General features: G+C 44.3%; 1 non-coding gene across 1 annotated transcript; it reads right to left on the bottom strand.

The window, feature by feature from the left end:
• Positions 1–1,524: 1,524 nt before the first annotated feature.
• LOC119948336 lies at positions 1,525–1,662 on the bottom strand. Its single transcript, XR_005456739.1, has one exon. It is a non-coding gene; the product is annotated as a small nucleolar RNA SNORA7 (small nucleolar RNA).
• Between the last annotated feature and the right edge of the window lie 16,595 nt (positions 1,663–18,257).

The following is an 18,257-nucleotide window of genomic DNA, read 5'->3' on the forward strand; positions in this document are numbered from 1 at the left end:
CTGTAAAACAAGTTTCTAAACATCTCTCTGCTTCTCTTTTCTCCATCTGTAACAATACCCCTCCCTGCCTCCCTTTCTCCCAGGAATACTTTGAGTTTTAGAGATAATGGATGGGGCAGCAGTTTGAGCATTTAAGAAAAATAGTGCTTTATAAATCCAAAGTCTTATTGTGTTATTTCTGTAATCCCAGACCCACACTTATCTTTGATATAAAGTTTTCCCTTATTCGATGATGCGATGTAATAACTGTGAAGATAGACCCCTCTGCCCTTCATTAAGGACAGCTGTATCCAGGACACTGTCAACACGTGCAAGTGTTTGGCATTCCTCTATTGTAAGAAGCATGCTAGAACTGGGAAAATTATAGTGCTGCTCTCTCAGGATACACAGTTGCATTTTGCAAAATTGCCTCTGTGATTGCCTTCTTTGTTTGAGGATATCTTTCTCTTTATTCCATGCCTGTGCTCTCCTTCCCTGTGGGATCCATTAGATTCAGTGTCTTACACTGACACTGGGTGGCTAGTTTTTTACACAGATGAGTCCCCTTTGAGGTGAGTGGGGTATTCTGTAGACGGCTGTTCTCTGAAACTAGTCCCCAGAATGGCTTTCCTGTACAAATGCCAGGCAAATGATGCCAGGACACAGTCGTCTCAGATTTCATTGCACTGTATCAAATTTAAAGCCCTCTAGAGTGTGAGCTCCTTGTGGGCAGGGAACATGTCTATCGACTCTGTTGTACTGTACTCTCCGAGTGGTTAGTACAGTGCTCTGAACACAGTAAATACTCAATAAATACCACTGATCGATTGATTGATACTCAGTTGGTCATCCTTGAGGTGCTGAATGTGAGCTTTAGGTAAACAAACCCTTTCTGGATTTCTTATAGTTGATCCCTAGGATCTACAGGTCTTTCTCCCCCATGGAATTGTCCCGGTGTTCAATAAACTAGGACAACCTTTGGTGGGGATTTCCTGATGGATGTCACCTTATGTGAATCTTGGCCAAGATTGGCAACAGTTGTTGTCTTATGCTGTCGAATCATGTCCAATAATAATAATAATATTAATAATGGTAGTATTTGTTAAGTGCTTACTGTGTGCCAAGCACTGTTCTAAGCGCTGGGGGGGGTACAAGGTGATCAGGTTGTCCCACGTGGGGCTCACAGTCTTAATCCCCATTTTACAGATGAGGTAACTGAGGCCCAGAAAAGTTAAGTGGCTTGCCCAAAGTCACACAGCTGAGAAGTGGCGGAGCCGGGATTAGAACCCATGATCTCTGACTCCCAAGCCTGGGCTCTTTCTGCTGAGCCATGCTGCTTCTCTAACCCAACCCATAGTGATGCCATGGACACATCTCTCCCAGAACGCCCCACCTCCATCTGCAATCATCCTGGTAGTGTATCTTTAGAGTTTTCTTGGTAAAACTCCGGACGTGGTTTGCCATTATCTCCTTCCGTGCAGTAAACCTGAATCTCCATCCTCGACTCTCTCCCATGCCGATGCTGCCCAGCACAGGTGAGTTTTGACTTGTAGAAGATTGCCTTCCACTTGCTAGCTACTGTCCAAGCTGGGAATGGAATGGGTATGCCTCTGCTTGACTCTCCCTCCCACAGTAGAGACTGGTAGAGTATTGGAAACTCTCCAGGTGCAACCCTGAGAGGTAGCAACAGTAGTGAGATGGTAAATCTCCAAAGTTCATAGTGGTTCTCTACTGCCTTTGGAGCTTTTATACAAGTCCCAGTAAGACCTAGCTACAAACAGCAGGCAGAAAGATGTCTATTTTTGTTCCCTTTTCCTGCTCCTGAGCTGGTAAGTAATTAGGAGATAAGGAACATGGCGTAGTGGAAAGAGCACAGACCTGCAAGGCAGAGGATCTAGGTTCTAATTTGGGCTCTGCCATTTGTCTTCTGTTTGGCCCAAATTCATTAGTTTCTTTTGTGATTTTTGACTTCCAAGGCCATTTTGCCACAACAGTCAGGGAGCAGCCTGGTGTTGTGGGGAGAAATGACATAAGAAGTTGAGGTGAACCACCAGGAATAGCCCACTTAGAGCAGAAGCAAGTCTTCTGTACAAAAATAGAGGGAGGGGCTCACTGTCTTGCTTGGTTTTTCACAAGCCTAGACATGCCTGATACATACTCTGGGATTTCTTTTGGGGTATGTATGTGTGTATGTGTGTGTTTGAGCAATATTTGTTTCTGTTGCTCCCATGTGTATGTCTTGCTGCCTACTTTTCTTCCCGTCCCACCCTCTCCCCCTCCCTTTTTCCTTTCTTCCTGGATAGCCTGACTCCGTAGCTAGCCTTTTCCTCCCCACTAAAGCTAGGATCACTGACTCCATCTCCACTAAAGGCCTGCCCTATCCCGCTCCTTGGAAAATATTACTAAGTACTCTGACAACTTTAACAGCAGCAAAGGAAAGACTGACTAATACGTTCTTAACCAAGAGGATCACACAGGTTGGTTTTTTTGAGTGATTCAGCAAAGAAGAAAAAGATAGAAACCTCTGACTGCACCCTGCCTAGATTTATTGGAATTTGATGCCTACAGATATAGATCTCCAACAATATCCCCCACCTCCATTCTCTGCACAGAGCCCATCTTCATCCCTGACATTACTGTGGGTGCTACATTGATTTACAGGCACTTTAAAACACCAAAACTCCCTTTACCCCTCCACCAAATACTTCACTTTAATTCTAGCACCATCTAAGGCCCCTGGATGGACGCTGCTTCTCTAAGCCATCATCATTATTATTCTGAGATCACATCTCCTCCAGGAGACTTCCCCAATTAATTTCTAATCTCCCTACTTAATGTCCCCCAACTGTCACTTCAGCTCTTTTGCACCACCCAATGTAGCATTTACTTTCATCTCATATCCTCTATTTTGAAATGGTATTTTTTAAATCACTTACTATGTACCAGGCACTGTATTAAGCACAGGGGTCTATATATGATAATCAGGGTGGACACAGTCCTTGTCCCACATGCAGTTCACAGTCGAAATCAGAGGGAGGAGGTTTTCATTTCCATTTTACAGATGAGGTAACTGAGGTGCAGAGAAGTAAAGTGACTTGTCCAAGGTTACGTGGAAGACAAGTGGCTGAGTTGGGATGAGAACTCAGGTCTATTGCTCCCCCTATCTGGAATTTATTTAAAGTTGTTAAACGGTAAGGTCACTGAGGCCAGAGAACATGTCTTCAAACTCTTTCAAATGCTTATTACGGTATTCTAGTCAATAAGTGTTAATAGACTGAATAATTCTTAAGAGCACACACATCTGTCCTAGACATACAATTCACTGAATTTATAGAATACATCTTAATTCTATGAGAATTCTTTAACACTAACTATCAAATTTTAACCTCACAATATAACCTTGTGACATAGGGAAAAGCAGGAATTATTAGTCCTTCTTTCCAACTGAGGAACTGAAGCTCAGAGAAGTTAAGTGACTTGGGGTCCCATTGCCGGCAAGTAGCAGAGCTGGGAATAGGATCCGGGTTTCCTTATCAGCTTCAAAGCACTCAATCAGCTCTTCTTTTCACTCAATAGGTTTTCTGTTTGTTTGCTTTTTGTTTTATGGTATTTGTTTAGTGCTTACTAAATGCCAGGCACTCTACTAAACTATGGGGTAGATGCAAACTAATCAGGTTGGACACAGTCCATATCCCACATGGGGCTCAGGGGCTTAATCCCCATTTTACAGATGAGGTTAACTGAGACATAGAGAAGTTAAATTACATGCCCAAGGGCATAGGAGAGACAAGAGGTGGAGCCAGAATTAGAACCCAGGTTTCCTGGCTCCTAGGCTCTTGCCCTTTCCACTAGGCCATGCTGTTTCTTTGTCCTGATTATTTTCTATCTAACACAGTGTTAAATAGAGTGCTCGACACCCAATAAGTGCTTAACAAATGGAATAAAATATTTTAAGACTGTGGGCCCAGTGTCGACAGGGATTTTGTCTTTGCTGATTGTGTTGAATCTACCCAAGAACATAGCACATAATGAGTGCTTAACAAAAACAAATTGGAGGAGCAGCATGGCTTAGTGGAAAGAGCACGGGCTTGGGAGTCAGAGGAAGTGGGTTCTAATCCTACCTCTGCCACATGTCTGCTGTGACCTTGGGCAAGTCACTTAACTTCTCTGTGCCTCAGTTACCTCATCTGTAAAATGGGAATTAAAAGCGTGAGCCCCACGTGGGACAACCTGATTACCTTGTGTCTACTCCAGCGCTTAGAACAGTGCTTGACACATAGTCAGCGCTTAATACCATCATTATTATTATTATTATTATTAATGAAGACTTCCCCACTAAAAGCTGGTAGCCCATGCAAGGTGACTGTAATCTATGACTGTAATCTACCCTTACAGAAGCAGCGTGGCTCAGTGGAAAGAGCCTGGGCTTGGGAGTCATGGGTTCAAATCCCCACTCTGCCAATTGTCAGCTGTGTGACTTTGGACAAGTCACTTAACTTCTCTGTGCCTCAGTTAACTCATCTGAAAAATGGGGATTAAGACTGTGAGCCCCCCGTGGGACAACCTGATCACCTTGTAACCTCCCCAGTGCTTAGAACAGTGCTTTGCACATAGTAAGCACTAAATAAATACCATCATCATTATTATTATTATTACCCTTATGAAGGAGTTCCAGTAGACAAACTCTAATTTTGCACTATGGTTTATGGTCCAGCAAGGCTAGTCTAATCTGCTTGGCAATCAATCAATCAATCAATCAATGGCATTTATTGAGTGTTGACTTTGTGCAGAGCACTGCACTAAGTGGTTGGGAGAGTATAATAAAATTGAGTTGGTAGACACAGTCCCTGCCATGCAGGATCTTACAATCTAGTGTGGGAGATCAATTTTAAAATAAATTATAGATGGGGAAATGGCAGAGTATATGTACATAAGGACTATGGGGTGATTGCAGCTCTGTGTTGCAATGTGAATGTTCTTCAGGGATTTTTTTTTTTCTTCCACATATTTTGGCTCTTATTTCAAGTACCTCTGGGAAGGTTGCGTGGGACCCATGCGTGGGTTTTATGGTGTGGTTCTATGACTGTGAATTATGCCCTGTCAGATTTTCAATAATTTTCCAATAAATATAGTCACTTTACACTAGAAACACAGGTCAGAAAACCATTATCAGTAATGTTCTATTACAATTTAGTAGATAAATACTCATTGTTGGGTAGGGACTGTATCTGTTGCTGATTTGTACTTCCCAAGCACTTAGTACAGTGCTCTGTGCACAGTAGGTGCTCAATAAATGTGATTGAATGAATGAATGAAATACTTGGCTTCAACTACCATCTCTATGCAGATGATTCCCAAATCTACACTTCCAGCTCTGATCTCTCTTCTCTGCAGTCTCGTATTTCTTCCTGCCTTCAAGGCATCACTGATAATAATAATAATAATAATAATAATAATAATAATAATAGTATTTGTTAAGCGCTTACTATGTGCAAAGCACTGTTCTAAGTGCTGAAGCACTGTTCTAAGCGCTGAAGCACTGTTCTAAGCTCATGGCAAACTAAACATGTGCAAAGCAGAACTCCTCATGTTCCCACCCAAACCCCGTCCTTGCCCAACTTTCCCATCCCTGTAGACAGCACCACCATGCTCCCCATCTCACAAGCCCATAAATTTGGTGTTATCCTCAACTCACCTCTTTCATTCACCCCCCCATATTCACTCTATAATAATAATATTAATAATGGCATTTATTAAGCACTTACTATGTGCAAAGCACTGTTCTAAGTGCTGGGGAGGTTACAAGGTGATCAGGTTGTCCCATGGGGGGCTCACAGTCTTAATCCCCATTTTACAGATGAGGGAACTGAGGCCCAGAGAAGTTAAGTGACTTGCCCAAAGTCACACAGCTGACAATTGGTGGAGCCGGGATTTGAACCCCTGACCTCTGACTCCAAAGCCCGTGCTCTTTCCACTGAGCCACACTGCTTCCCCACCAAACCTGTTGGTTCAGTCTTCACAACATTGCTAAAATCCACCCTTTCCTCTCTATCCAAACTACTACAATGGTAATCCAAGCACTTATCCTATCCTGCCTTGTTTGCTGCATCAGCCTCCTTGCTGACCTCCCTGCCTCCTGTTTCTCCCCACTTCAGTCCAGACTTCACTCCGCTACCCGACTCATTTTTTTTTTTTACAAAACTGTTCTGTTCATGTTTCCCCACTCATCGGGAACCTCCATTGGTTATCTTTCTACCTCCACATCAAACAGAAACTTCTTACTATAGGCTTTAAAGCACTCAATCATCTTGCCCCCTCCTACTTTACCTCCCTGATTTCCTACTACAACCCAGCTCTTATGCTTCGCTCCTCTAATGCCAACCTATTCACCGTACCTTGATCTCATCTATCTCACCACATTCTGTCTCTAACCCAGAAGTCCCTCCCTCTTCATATCTCACAGATGATCGCTCTCCCCACCTTCAAAGCCTTATTAAAACCACATCTCCTCCATGAGGCCTTCCCTGACTAAGCCCTCATTCCCTCTTTTCCCATTCCCTTTTGTGTTGCCCTTGCACTTGGATTTATACCCTTCATTCCCCCCTCCCTCAGCCCCACCATACTTATGTACATACCCATAATTTATTTTAAAGTCTGTCTCCCCTTCTAGACTGTATGCTTGTTGTGGTCAGAGAATGTGTCTGAGCACACATGTGGTCAGGGAACGTAATATTATACTGTCCCTAGCATTTAGTACAGTGCTCTGCACACAGTAAGTACTCGGTAAATTGGGAAGAAAGGTTCTATCTCATTTAGGTGGGGAGTGTCTCCAACAAGTGGCAAGCAGCTCACCTTCCCAGACCTGGGTTCGCTTTTGCTCTGGTAGCTTTCCCAGACTAGGCTGCCTCAGTAGTAAAATGTCCCTGGGGCATGCCAGGTGCAGAGGGGGTTATTGATAGCCAAAGGACACCATTCATTCATTCAATCATAGTTATTGAGTGCTTACTGTGTGCGGAGCACTGTACTAACCACTTGCAGGACTTTCTCTCTCTCCCATCTTGTGGTGCCCGAACAATGCTAGCGCTTAAGCTAGTACTTTCTCACTTCCCATATGCTGTGTTGTCTCTCCAAGACAGTTGGTGGAGGGGTGGAGGGTGGGTAAACGAGCACCAGAGGGATGAGCCAGCCTGGTGGGAGCATCTCCGCTGGGAAAAGAATTTGTAAGACATGTCTAGCCTGCAGAAAGCACTAATTGTCTAAGATGAGGAGTTCCTAGGGGCAGAAGGCTGACCCTGCAGTTATGCCTTCTTGCCAAATTGCAAATTATCTTTAACCAGTGAAATGCTATGTTAATTACACAGATGGACCTAGGTTACCCAATAAAATGTCTACATTGGAAATGTTAAGGATAAACCATCCTTTAGAGTTGTTCATCTGGGTTTATTCATTCATTCATTCGATCGTACTTATTGAGCACTTACTGTGTGCAGAGCACTGTACTAAGTGCTTGGAAAGTACGATTTGGCAACAGATAGAGACAATCCCTACTCAACAACGGGCTCACAGTCTAGAAGGGAGAGACAGACAACAAAACAGAACAAGGAGACAGGCATCAATAGCACCAAAATAGATCAATAGAATTATAGATATATACACATCATTAATATTCAATCCCATGTGATTCTAAATTATATATTATAAATTATTTATTTATTTATTTATTTATGTTAAGGTCTGTCCCCATTTTAGACTGCAAGCTTGTTGTGGGCAGGGAATGTGTCTACCACCTCTGTTGTATTGTACTCTCTCAAGTACTCAGTATAGTGCTCTGCACATGGTAAGTGCTTAATAAATACCACTGATGATGATGATCCGAGGACTGAGCTCACCCTATTGAAAAGGCGTCTGGGGAATATGCTCCAGTATCTACTTATCCTCAGGATGACATCTTGTTCCCTCGGAAAAGGCTGTAAAAGCTAAGGCAGGGGAAATTAAGTGTGGGCTGGGGGTGGGGGGAGGAAGAGGAGGGGAGCAGTAAGTCAACCCCTCCTCCTACTCCTCCTCTTTGGGGTGTGGAACCAAGCTACAGGGAGAGAGAGGGTGCAGGATGGCCCTTTCCCCAAACTGAGGGGCTAATGGGGGAAGTATGGCAGTAGCTTAGGTTCCTTTCCAGGCCCTGATTGACCCCAGTGTTACAGTGGCTGCCTTTGCTGTCCTCCATGGGTCCTAGTTTGGCCATCTTAGGGCCAAGCTGTGGGCTTTACATCTAGGAGAGCAGTCAGGGAATCAGTTGTCTGTGCGGTCATGGGCCAAATGGGAGACATGCAAGAGAGCTCTTTCTTTCACATGGAAAGAAAGCCATCTGCACAGGCATAACTCAACAGATTCAGTCCAACCACTTGCTGATTTTGAATCAGGAGAGTAATGTGCAATTTCTCTGTCACCTTTGTGTTTTGAGAAAATATGGGGTTGGATATGTTTCTGTGGTTAAAGGATACCTTTATTCTGGAATTTATTTGAAACTAGCATTTGTCTTTTGCTGGTCAGACAAAACCAGCAAGATGTAATTTTTTCCTACACTGGTTGCATTAAAGCTGGAGGCATTTCTCCCTCTGAAATCTTTTGGTTGCCTTAAATTGAATATGATCACTTCATACTTGCTTTTGTGAACAGTTCTTACATTTGAAAAAATTTACATCTGTTTGAGAAGGTGTAGGGAATGATCGTCTTTGGGGTAGAAGTCAGGCCCAGCTCTTGAGTTTTGAACTGTGGTACTACTTGCCTGCTACAGTTTAGTTCCTGCTTAGTTGTGAATGGATTGCAAAGTGATGTCTTCATGTTTTTCTGGGTATCCCTCATGTTGCATGAATTATTGACCAGCTGTTTCATTCCATCAGGTGAATCTTTCTGCTGTCCGTATGAAGAGAACCCCTAGTTGAGAATTCCCTTCTGAAATTTTAGTTGAAAAACATGGATGGACTCAAAGAGGAAAATGTTCTTTGTAATTGGGATGATTTGTTCTTCTGTTAATTATCTTTCTCCCCCAACATTCCCAAAGGTGCCAGTGCCCATTATGTACTATGCTAATAGCCTATAAAATCTGCATTGAAAGAATATAAAGCCTTGCTTGAATTATTCAAGCACATTAAAGAATCTGGGGCTTGTAAACAATTTTTCCAGTTTATTTAAAAGCAGCCAGTTACACATTGCTGGAGACCGGGCTATTGGAGGCTTGTTTTGAATCTTGCCTTTTTCATTCATACCCAGACCAGTCTTGCATTCCCTTAGGCACTTTCAGGTCAAGTCTAGTGAAATGAAGTGGAGAACTGAGGCAATTGTCGATGTACTTTTGCCCCCCAGGTACTTTTTGCCCCCAATAATCCATATATTTCAGGCCAAAAGATTAACCTGAAATATCCAAGTAATTGAAGTCAATGTGCCTTTTGTCGGGGACCTTCATTCATTCATTTCATTCATTCATTCAATAGTATTTATTGAGCACTTACTGTGTGCACAGCACTGTACTAAGCGCTTGGGAAGTACAAGTTGGCAACATATACAGACGGTCCTTACCCAGCAGCAGGCTCACAGTCTAGAAGGGGGAGACAGACAACAAAACAAAACATATTAACAAAATAAAATAAATATGTATAAGTAAAATAAATGGAGTAATAAATATATACAAACATATATACATATATACAGGTGCTGTGGGGAAGGGAAGGAGGTAAGGTGGGGGGGATGGGGAGGGGAAGGAGGGGGAGAGGAAGGAGGGGGCTCAGTCTGGGAAGGCCTCCTGGAGAAGGTGAGCTCTCAGTAGGGCTTTGAAGGGAAGAAGAGAGCTAGCTTGGCGGATGTGCGGAGGGAGGGCATTCCAGGCCAGGGGGAGGACGTGGGCTGGGGGTCGACGGCGGACAGGCAAGAATGAGGCACAGTGAGGAGGTTAGCGGCAGAGGAGTGGAGGGTGCGGGCTGGGCTGTAGAGGGAAAGAAGGGAGGTGAGGTAGGAGGGGGCGAGGTGATGGACAGCCTTGAAGCCGAGAGTGAGGAGTTTTTGCCTGATGTGTAGGTTGATTGGTAGCCACTGGAGATTTTTGAGGAGGGGAGTAACATGCCCAGAGCGTTTCTGCACAAAGATGATCCGGGCAGCAGGGTGAAGTATAGATTGAAGTGGGGAGAGACAGGAGGATGGGAGATCAGAGAGGAGACTGATGCAGTAATCCAGTCGGGATAGGATGAGAGATTGAACCAGCAGGGTAGCAGTTTGGATGGAGAGGAAAGAGCGGATCTTGGCAATGTTGCAGAGGTGAGACCGGAAGCTTTTGGTGAAGGATTGGATGTGTGGGGTGAACGAGAGAGCTGAGTCGAGGATGACACCAAGGTTGCGGGCTTGTGAGACGGGAAGGATGGCTGTGCCGTCCACAGTGACAGGAAAGTCAGGGAGAGGACAGGGTTTGGGAGGGAAAATAAGGAGTTCAGTCTTGAACATATTGAGTTTTAGATGGCAGGCAGACATCCAGATGGAGATGTCCTGAAGGCAGGAGGAGATACGAGCCTGGAGGGAGGGAGAGAGAGCAGGGGCGGAGATGTAGATTTGGGTGTCATCAGCGTAGAGGTGATAGTTGAAGCCGTGGGAGTGAATGAGTTCACCAAGGGAGTGAGTGTAGATAGAGAACAGAAGGGGACGAGAACTGACTCTTGAGGAACCATACAGTAAGGGGATGGGCGGGGGAGGAGGAGCCCGCAGAGGAGACTGAGAATGAACGGCTGGAGAGATAAGAGACGAGCCAGGAGAGGACGGAGTCTGTGAAGCCAAGGTTGGACAGCATGTTGAGGAGAAGGGCGTGATCCACAGTGTCGAAGGCAGCTGAAAGGTCAAGGAGGATTAGGATAGTATAGGAGCCATTGGATTTGGCAAGCAGGAGGTCATTGGTGACCTTTGAGAGGGCAGTTTCAGTGGAGTGTAGGGGACGGAAGCCAGATTGGAGGGGATCAAGGAGAGAGTTGGCGTTGAGGAATTCGAGGCAGCAAGTATAGATCCGTTCTAGGAGTTTGGAAAGGAAGGGTAGGAGGGAGATAGGGCAGTAACTAGAAGGGGAGATGGGGTCAAGAGAAGGGTTTTTAGGATGGGGAAGATGTGGGAATGTTTGAAGGCAGAGGGGAAGGAACCAGTGGAGAGTGAGCAGTTGAAGGTGGAAGTTAAGGAGGGGAGGAGGGAAGGGGTGAGAGATTTCATAAGATGAGAGGGAATGGGGTCTGAAGCACAGGTGGATGGAGTAGCACTTGAGAGGAGGGAGGAGAGCTCATCTGAAGATACTGCTGGGAAGGATGGGAGAGCAGCAGAGAGGGTTGAGAGCCAGGGGGGCTAGAGAAGGGGGAGGGGTGACTTTGGGGAGCTCAGACCTGATGGAGTTAATTTTACTAATAAAGTAGGAGGCCAGATCTTTGGGGGTGACGGATGGAGGAGGGGGAGGAACAGGGGGCCTGAGGATATGCACTTAGGTCTGAACCTCTAAAGCTCTTTGATACTGGCTTAGCAGAAATAGCACAGGCCTGGGATTAGAATCCAGGTCCTCTGACTCCCAGGCCCATGCTCTTTCCACTCAACCAGTTGCCACTTGCCTGGTGTGTGACCTTAGGCAAGTCACTTAACTTCCAAGTGCCTCAGTTCCCTCATCTGCAAAATGGGGATTCAGTACCTGTTCTACCTTCTACTTGGACTTTGAGATAATAACAATAATGATAATAATGGTATTTGTTAAGCGCTTACTATGTGCAAAGCACTGTTCTAAGCGCTGGGGGGGGATACAAGGTGACCAGGTTGATCCCTGTGGGGCTCATAATCTTAATCCCCATTTTACAGGTGAGGTAACTGAGGCTCAGAGAAGTGAAGTGACTTGCCCAAAGTCACACAGCTGACAATTGGCAGAACCAGGATTTGAACCCATGATCTCTGACTCCCAAGCCCGTGCTCTTTCCACTGAGCCACTAGATCCATGTGGAACTTGACTGTCTTGTACCTACCTCGGTATTTAGTACAGTGCTTGGCACATAGTAAAGGCTTAACAAATACCTCAATTATTATTATACTCAGCTCACCCCACTCCCACAGAACCTACGTGCTTATCCTTATACCCAGTTGCTTCCCCTATCTGTTATTTAATAATAATGATAATAATAATAATAATAATGGCATTTGTTATGCACTTTATGCCAAGCACTGTAGTAAACACTGAGGTGGATAATAATAATTATGGTATTTTTAAAGTACTATGTACCAGGCACTGTACTAAGCACTAGGGTGGTTACAAGCAAATCAGGTTGGACACAGTCCCTGTCCCATGTGGGGCTCCCCATTTTACAGATGAGGTAACTGAGGCACAGAGAAGTTAAGTGACTCATCCAAGGTCACACATCAGACAAGTGGTCAAGCCGGAATTAGAACCCGTGACCTTCCAAAGATACAAGAAAATCAGCTTGGACCCAGTCCCTGTCTCACATGGGGCTCACAATCTTAACCCCATTTTACAGATGAGGTAACTAGAGGCACAGGGAAGTTAAGAGACTTGCCCAAGGTCACCCAGCAGACAAGCGATGGAACTGGGATTAGAACCCAGGTCCTTCTGACTCCCAGGCCAGTGCTCAATACAGAAGGCTATGCTGCTTCTCTAATTTATTTTACTGTCTATCTCCCTCACAAGGTTGTAAACTCATTGAGAAGCAGCATGGTTTAGAGGAAAGAACACAGACTGGGGAATCAGAGAACCTGCCATCTTTCTGCTGTATGACCTTGGGCAAGTCACTTAACTTCTCCATACATCAGTTTCACCTTCTGCAAAATGGGGATTCAATACCTGTTCTCCCTCCTATTTAGTCTGTGAACCCCACTTGGGGAAGGGACTGTGTTTGACCTTATTACCTTGTATTTATCCCAGTACTTAGTACAGTACTTGGCACATAGTAAGCACTTACACATACCACAATTACTATTACTGAGGGCAGAGATCATACCTACATATTCTACTGTACTCTTGCAAGTGCTTATGGTACAGGACTCTGCACTTCGCTAGTGCTCATGAGCCCGTTGTTGGGTAAGGATTGTCTCTGTTGCTGAATTGTACCTTCCAAGCGCTTAGTACAGTGCTCTGCACACAGTAAGCACTCAATAAATATGAATGAATGAATGAATAAGTGACGCAAATTGATTGATTGATTAGAAACAGTGGGCATGCTCAGCTTCAGGGGATGGGCAGGATGACTTTTCTCTACATTTACCTGCCGTTGCTGGAGGCTTGTGCTGAAGGTGTGACCTAGTCAATTGTGCCGTTAGGATGGCCACTGGTGTCCCTTGCGAATACCAGATAAGGACACAAACATGATGTCTGATAGGTCGTGCTGGGCATTCAGCGAATGCCCAATTTCACCCAATCTCAGAACGTTTCCCAGGGGCCGTGTGAACTTGGGCACCGTGTCCGAGCTGCGGAACTTCGCAGTATGAGCCATATCGAGGGCAACCTGAGTGATGAAAATGAGAAATCAGGCACAAAGGCATCTGCTATTTGCTTCTATCTGATGGGACAGACCAGCTGGAAACTAAACTGCTTAATATAAAACCAGACAACTGGTCACCCTGGTCCGGGGACGGGTGTGGGTGGGGAAGGGAAATCTGTTAACTCTGCCTATGTGCCTTTCCCTCTGGGTGTGTGTGTATGTTTGTGTGTGTCTCTCCCTCTGTATCATACTGTACCTTCCTCAATCTACTTCCTCCTCCCCACCTGCTCTGTCCCTCTCTCTCCTCATTGTTTTTCTGTCCAACTTTCTCTGCCTTTCTCTGTTTAGCCTAGCTGCTTTTTTCTCTCCCCTATTTTTAGACATTTTACCCATCCCCTAAACACCCTGCTTCCATGGAATGTCATCCCCATCCCCCAACCCCATTCCTTTCCCCACTTTGAGCTCCAAAAACATGGTCACATTAAATATTTATTATGGCTTACACACTTAAATGTGCGGTCATGAGACATCTTCTGTTAATGCAACTTTTGAACTCAGCAAGTCTAAAGCTACACTCCTTATAGGTATTTCCTTTGAAACCCTTTAGCACTGGCTAAAACCCACCAGGCTCTGGATTGTTGCCTGCATTATTCAGTACTCTGAAAGTATCTTAGTTCTAGGTTTCCCTAGAGCCTGGGGGTCCAGGAGTTAGCCATTATCCACATGCAGCTAGTTGGCCACAACATGCAGTTTTGAAACTGAAGCAAAGGGGAGTAGAGGAGGGGGAAGGAGGGAAAGAAGAGACTGCTGGAAGTAAGAACAGGATTTGCGGCAGGATTTTTTCAGCCAGAAACGTTTCAGTACCAGTTAGGCTACCTATGTACTACTCAAATCATCCCTGGCTCCTGAGTTCGCTCAGCATCCTGGTGGAAGACCCAGAGATGTTTAAATGTCCATTTTGGATGTTTCATCAGCAACTCAGAGTCTGGGGAATTAAATGGGGTCAGATAGAAAGATTGTGAGCAAATTGGGCTCCATGTGGGACTGAGTCTGACCTGCTCCTAAAGTGAAAATGCTTGATACTTTCAGCTGTGCCCCTCTCCTCCCTCTCTCCCCAAGATGTATCTCCATAAGCTCCTCCCCCATCCTGCTCCTTCCTCTTCCCCAATTCTGAGCTGCTGCTGTCCCTGCTAAAACTCTGAGAAGTGAAAGTGACACCTCATCAGGATATCAATGGTGTTTACTGACCACTCAGTGTGCAGAAACTTTTATTAAGTGCTTGGGAGAGTGCAATACAGTGGGTAGACAGGCTCCCATCTCCTCAGCTGGCTCTTTGCTGCGATGCTGCGTGTACCCAGCTGTGTTGCCAGCTAAGAAGAGGAGGATAAGGAGGAGAAGAGAAAACTGTCGGCAGGGATGAGGGCTACCACTCAATCTTCAGCTTCACAGCATTTATGTACATATTTGTAATTCATTTTTAATGTCTGTCTCCCCCTTTAGACTGTAAGGTCCGTGTGGGCACGGAACATGTCTACCATTTCTGTTGTATTGTACTCTCACAAGCGTTTAGTAAAGTGCTCTGCCCACAGTAAGTGCTCAATAAATGCCGTTATTTATTGAGCACAGGGAAGGACTGAATTGCCAACAACAAGTACTCCTGCCATTTATTTATGTTTGCTTGGTCCTGTAGTTGCAGTGAGCTTTGTACAGCTGTTGTTAGGGAGGACCAGACTGGAAAAGAGGCTATTCATAGAGGAACCTGGGGCAAGAATTAGCTAAATAAGGTCTAAAAATCAAACTCTGGCAGGGAAGTAACAACATCCCATTGGTTGTATTAATGCTGCACATATTGTGCCTATAGTTTGTATCCTGGAGCAAATACAGTGACCCAATAGACTAAAGTTTGGTTCTTTTTTGAACTTCCATCAGGCCCAAACATTCTAAAGGGCCTAGCAACCTTAATTTTGTCCTAGTTGCTGTAAAACAACATGTAATCCACATGCTTGCCAAATGAAAAGAAAGAATAATAGCATATAAGCACAGAGGGGACATGAACTATCTTTTATCTCTACATTTCCCGGTTACTATGTGGTGTCAGGTGAGTCCAAAATTGCTTGGTTTCTTGCAGTCATTTCAGGGAAGCTAAAACCCACATTTTTAAAAGCATCTAGAGACAGCATTGTAGTTAAAGTACTTCTACATCCATAGACAGCAGCACTGGTTTTCAAATGCTGCCATTAACCTGGTTTATTTGCAAACAGCTCACATTGGGTAGAATATGTAGTATTTCAGCTCATCTTTAGGGCTAGATGCAGCAAGCTATTTGAAGCATTCAAGAGATTTATTATAATACTTCCTTCCATGTATACAGTACTTTTCTTCCAAGATGATTCATGTATGTGATCATTTATCATCAATAGGATTTGTTTTTATTGTATCATAAACTAGTGTATTCCAATCTGGAATAAATGAATCCTGCCAAAAAAGCTAGCAGCTTCCATTCTCACAAGTCCTCCCATTACATTTTCAAGTTTAGGCGATACTCAAAACAAGAACCACAACAATGGCTCCTTCTGTACAGAAGCTATAAAAGAATCTTTTATTTCCCGCATTCAGCCTTTCTCATTCAGCTGTTGCCCCTGGGGTAAACAATGATTTATGCCAGGTGAGTAGTAGAGAATGCTGAATTAATTATTTTCATCCCCTGAGTATCTACCTCCTGGGTAGAGAAGAGCTTGAAGGATCAGTTGTGTGAGTTGGTCATTTTTTGTACTTATTTTAAGGTTGTGGGGAATGACCCATTTACCATACTCTCTGTCTACCCCATGAATCCTCCTAACCACTTTCCCAGGCTTCTTTATTTTCCAACCTTGCACTCTCGGCTCATTCCTTCCTCTCCCTCTGGATGGGCTCTGCCAAAATCTTCAATCAATCAATTGAATATATTGAGTACTTGCTGTATGCAAAGCACTGTACTAAGCACTTGGGAGAGCACAATATAACAGAATTGTTAGACATGATCCCTGCCCACAATGAGCTCACAATCTAGGAAGCTCCTAGTGAATCAGTAATGAGAGAGTATTATCAATGATGTTAACGTAATAACTGCGGTATTTGTTAAGTGCTTGTTATGTACCAAGTGTCATAACAAATGTTGAGGTAGGTACAAGATAATCAGGGTGTTCACGGTCTAAGTAGGAGGAAGAAAAAGTATTGAATCACCATTTTACAGATGAGAAAACTGAGCACAGAGAAGCGAAGTGTCTTACCCAAGATCACAGAGCAGGCAACTGGCAGAGCTGGGATTAGAAACCAGGTCCTCTGACTGGGCCCAGGCTCCTTCCATTAAGCGGACTACTCTGCTAGGTAAACCAACCCACCAAAAAGTGATGTACCTTACCCAAACTGTAAGCTCCTTCTGAACAGGAAACATGTCTACCAACTCTGTTATATTGTACTCTCCCAATGTACACAGTAGGCACTCAGTAAATACCACTGATTGAAGTTGTAAGCGTACCTAAGGTGAAAACGCTGCTCTCATCACTCAGCCCACGGTTCTTTCCATAAGACTTATCTGGTGTCTAAGCTGCAGTTTTCTTTCATGTCTGAGGTTTTTCTCATAGGGTTCAGTAAAAGTAATGGTGAAATTTAAATCCATAAATTCATTTGCCATTTAAAAAAACCCAAACAACTAAGTCACAGAGACATCCTCGTGAGTTGTCTCTCCTGCTCAAATTGGGTTCTCAATTCAATCTACAGATATTGCTTGTGGCAAAGTCTTGGGCAAGCAAAACAGTGTCCTTTATAAGATGGCATTAGGAAATCCTGCTTTTTATTTGTTCTGACACAGTGTTTAGAGTAGTAGGAATAGTATTTATTGAGGCCCCATTGGGTGAAGCACCTTCTACTAGGTACTTGGGAAGTACAAAACAAAGTGACATGCTCCCTGTCCACAAGGAACAGTGTGGCTTAGTGGAAAGAGCACAGACTTGGGAGTCAGAGAATATGGGTTCTAATCCTGGCTCTGCCACTTATCTGCTGTGTGACCTTGGGTAAGCCACTTAACTTCTCTCTTAACTTCTTCTAGACTGTGAGCCCACTGTTGGGTAGGGACCGTCTCTATATATTGCCAACTTGTACTTCCCAAGCGCTTAGTACAGTGCTCTGCACACAGTATGTGCGCAATAAATATGATTGAATACAATTGAATTCTCTGTGCCTCAGTTACTTCTGTAAAATGGGGAATTAGACTGTGAACCCCATGTAGGACAACCTGATTACCGTGTATCTACCCAAGAGTTTAGATCAGTGCTTGGCACATAGTAAGCGCTTAACAAATGCCATAATTATTATTAGTATTATCACAAGACATTTATACTCTAATGGGGTAGACAGACAGAAATATTTAAAGATAGAGTCTTTAGGGGTGACACCAGAGCTGCTTTCTCTTTTAGAAGCTTCATCCTAAATAATATCCATATGACCAACTAGGCTTGACCTAATTCATCTGCATCCTTGAACATTATCAAAGGGCCTGTAGAAATGGTGGGGTTTCAGAGGAATGAGTAGAGAGTCCAGATGTCCCGCAAATGGCAATGGTGACTCAATTTGGCCTAGGATGTGAGACTGGTGGAGCCAGCTGCAGATGCAGAACAGATTCAGCCGCTCATGCAAAGGTGGCGGGAAGATGTGTTACTCAACGCCCTCCTTTCTGGTCCCAGTGCTCGTGGAAGTTGCTTTTCATGATAGGTGTCTATTCCTCTGCCCGATGTCCCCTATCGAAAATGG

Source organism: Tachyglossus aculeatus, chromosome X4, assembly GCF_015852505.1.
Source record: "Tachyglossus aculeatus isolate mTacAcu1 chromosome X4, mTacAcu1.pri, whole genome shotgun sequence".
NCBI lineage: Eukaryota > Metazoa > Chordata > Mammalia > Monotremata > Tachyglossidae > Tachyglossus > Tachyglossus aculeatus.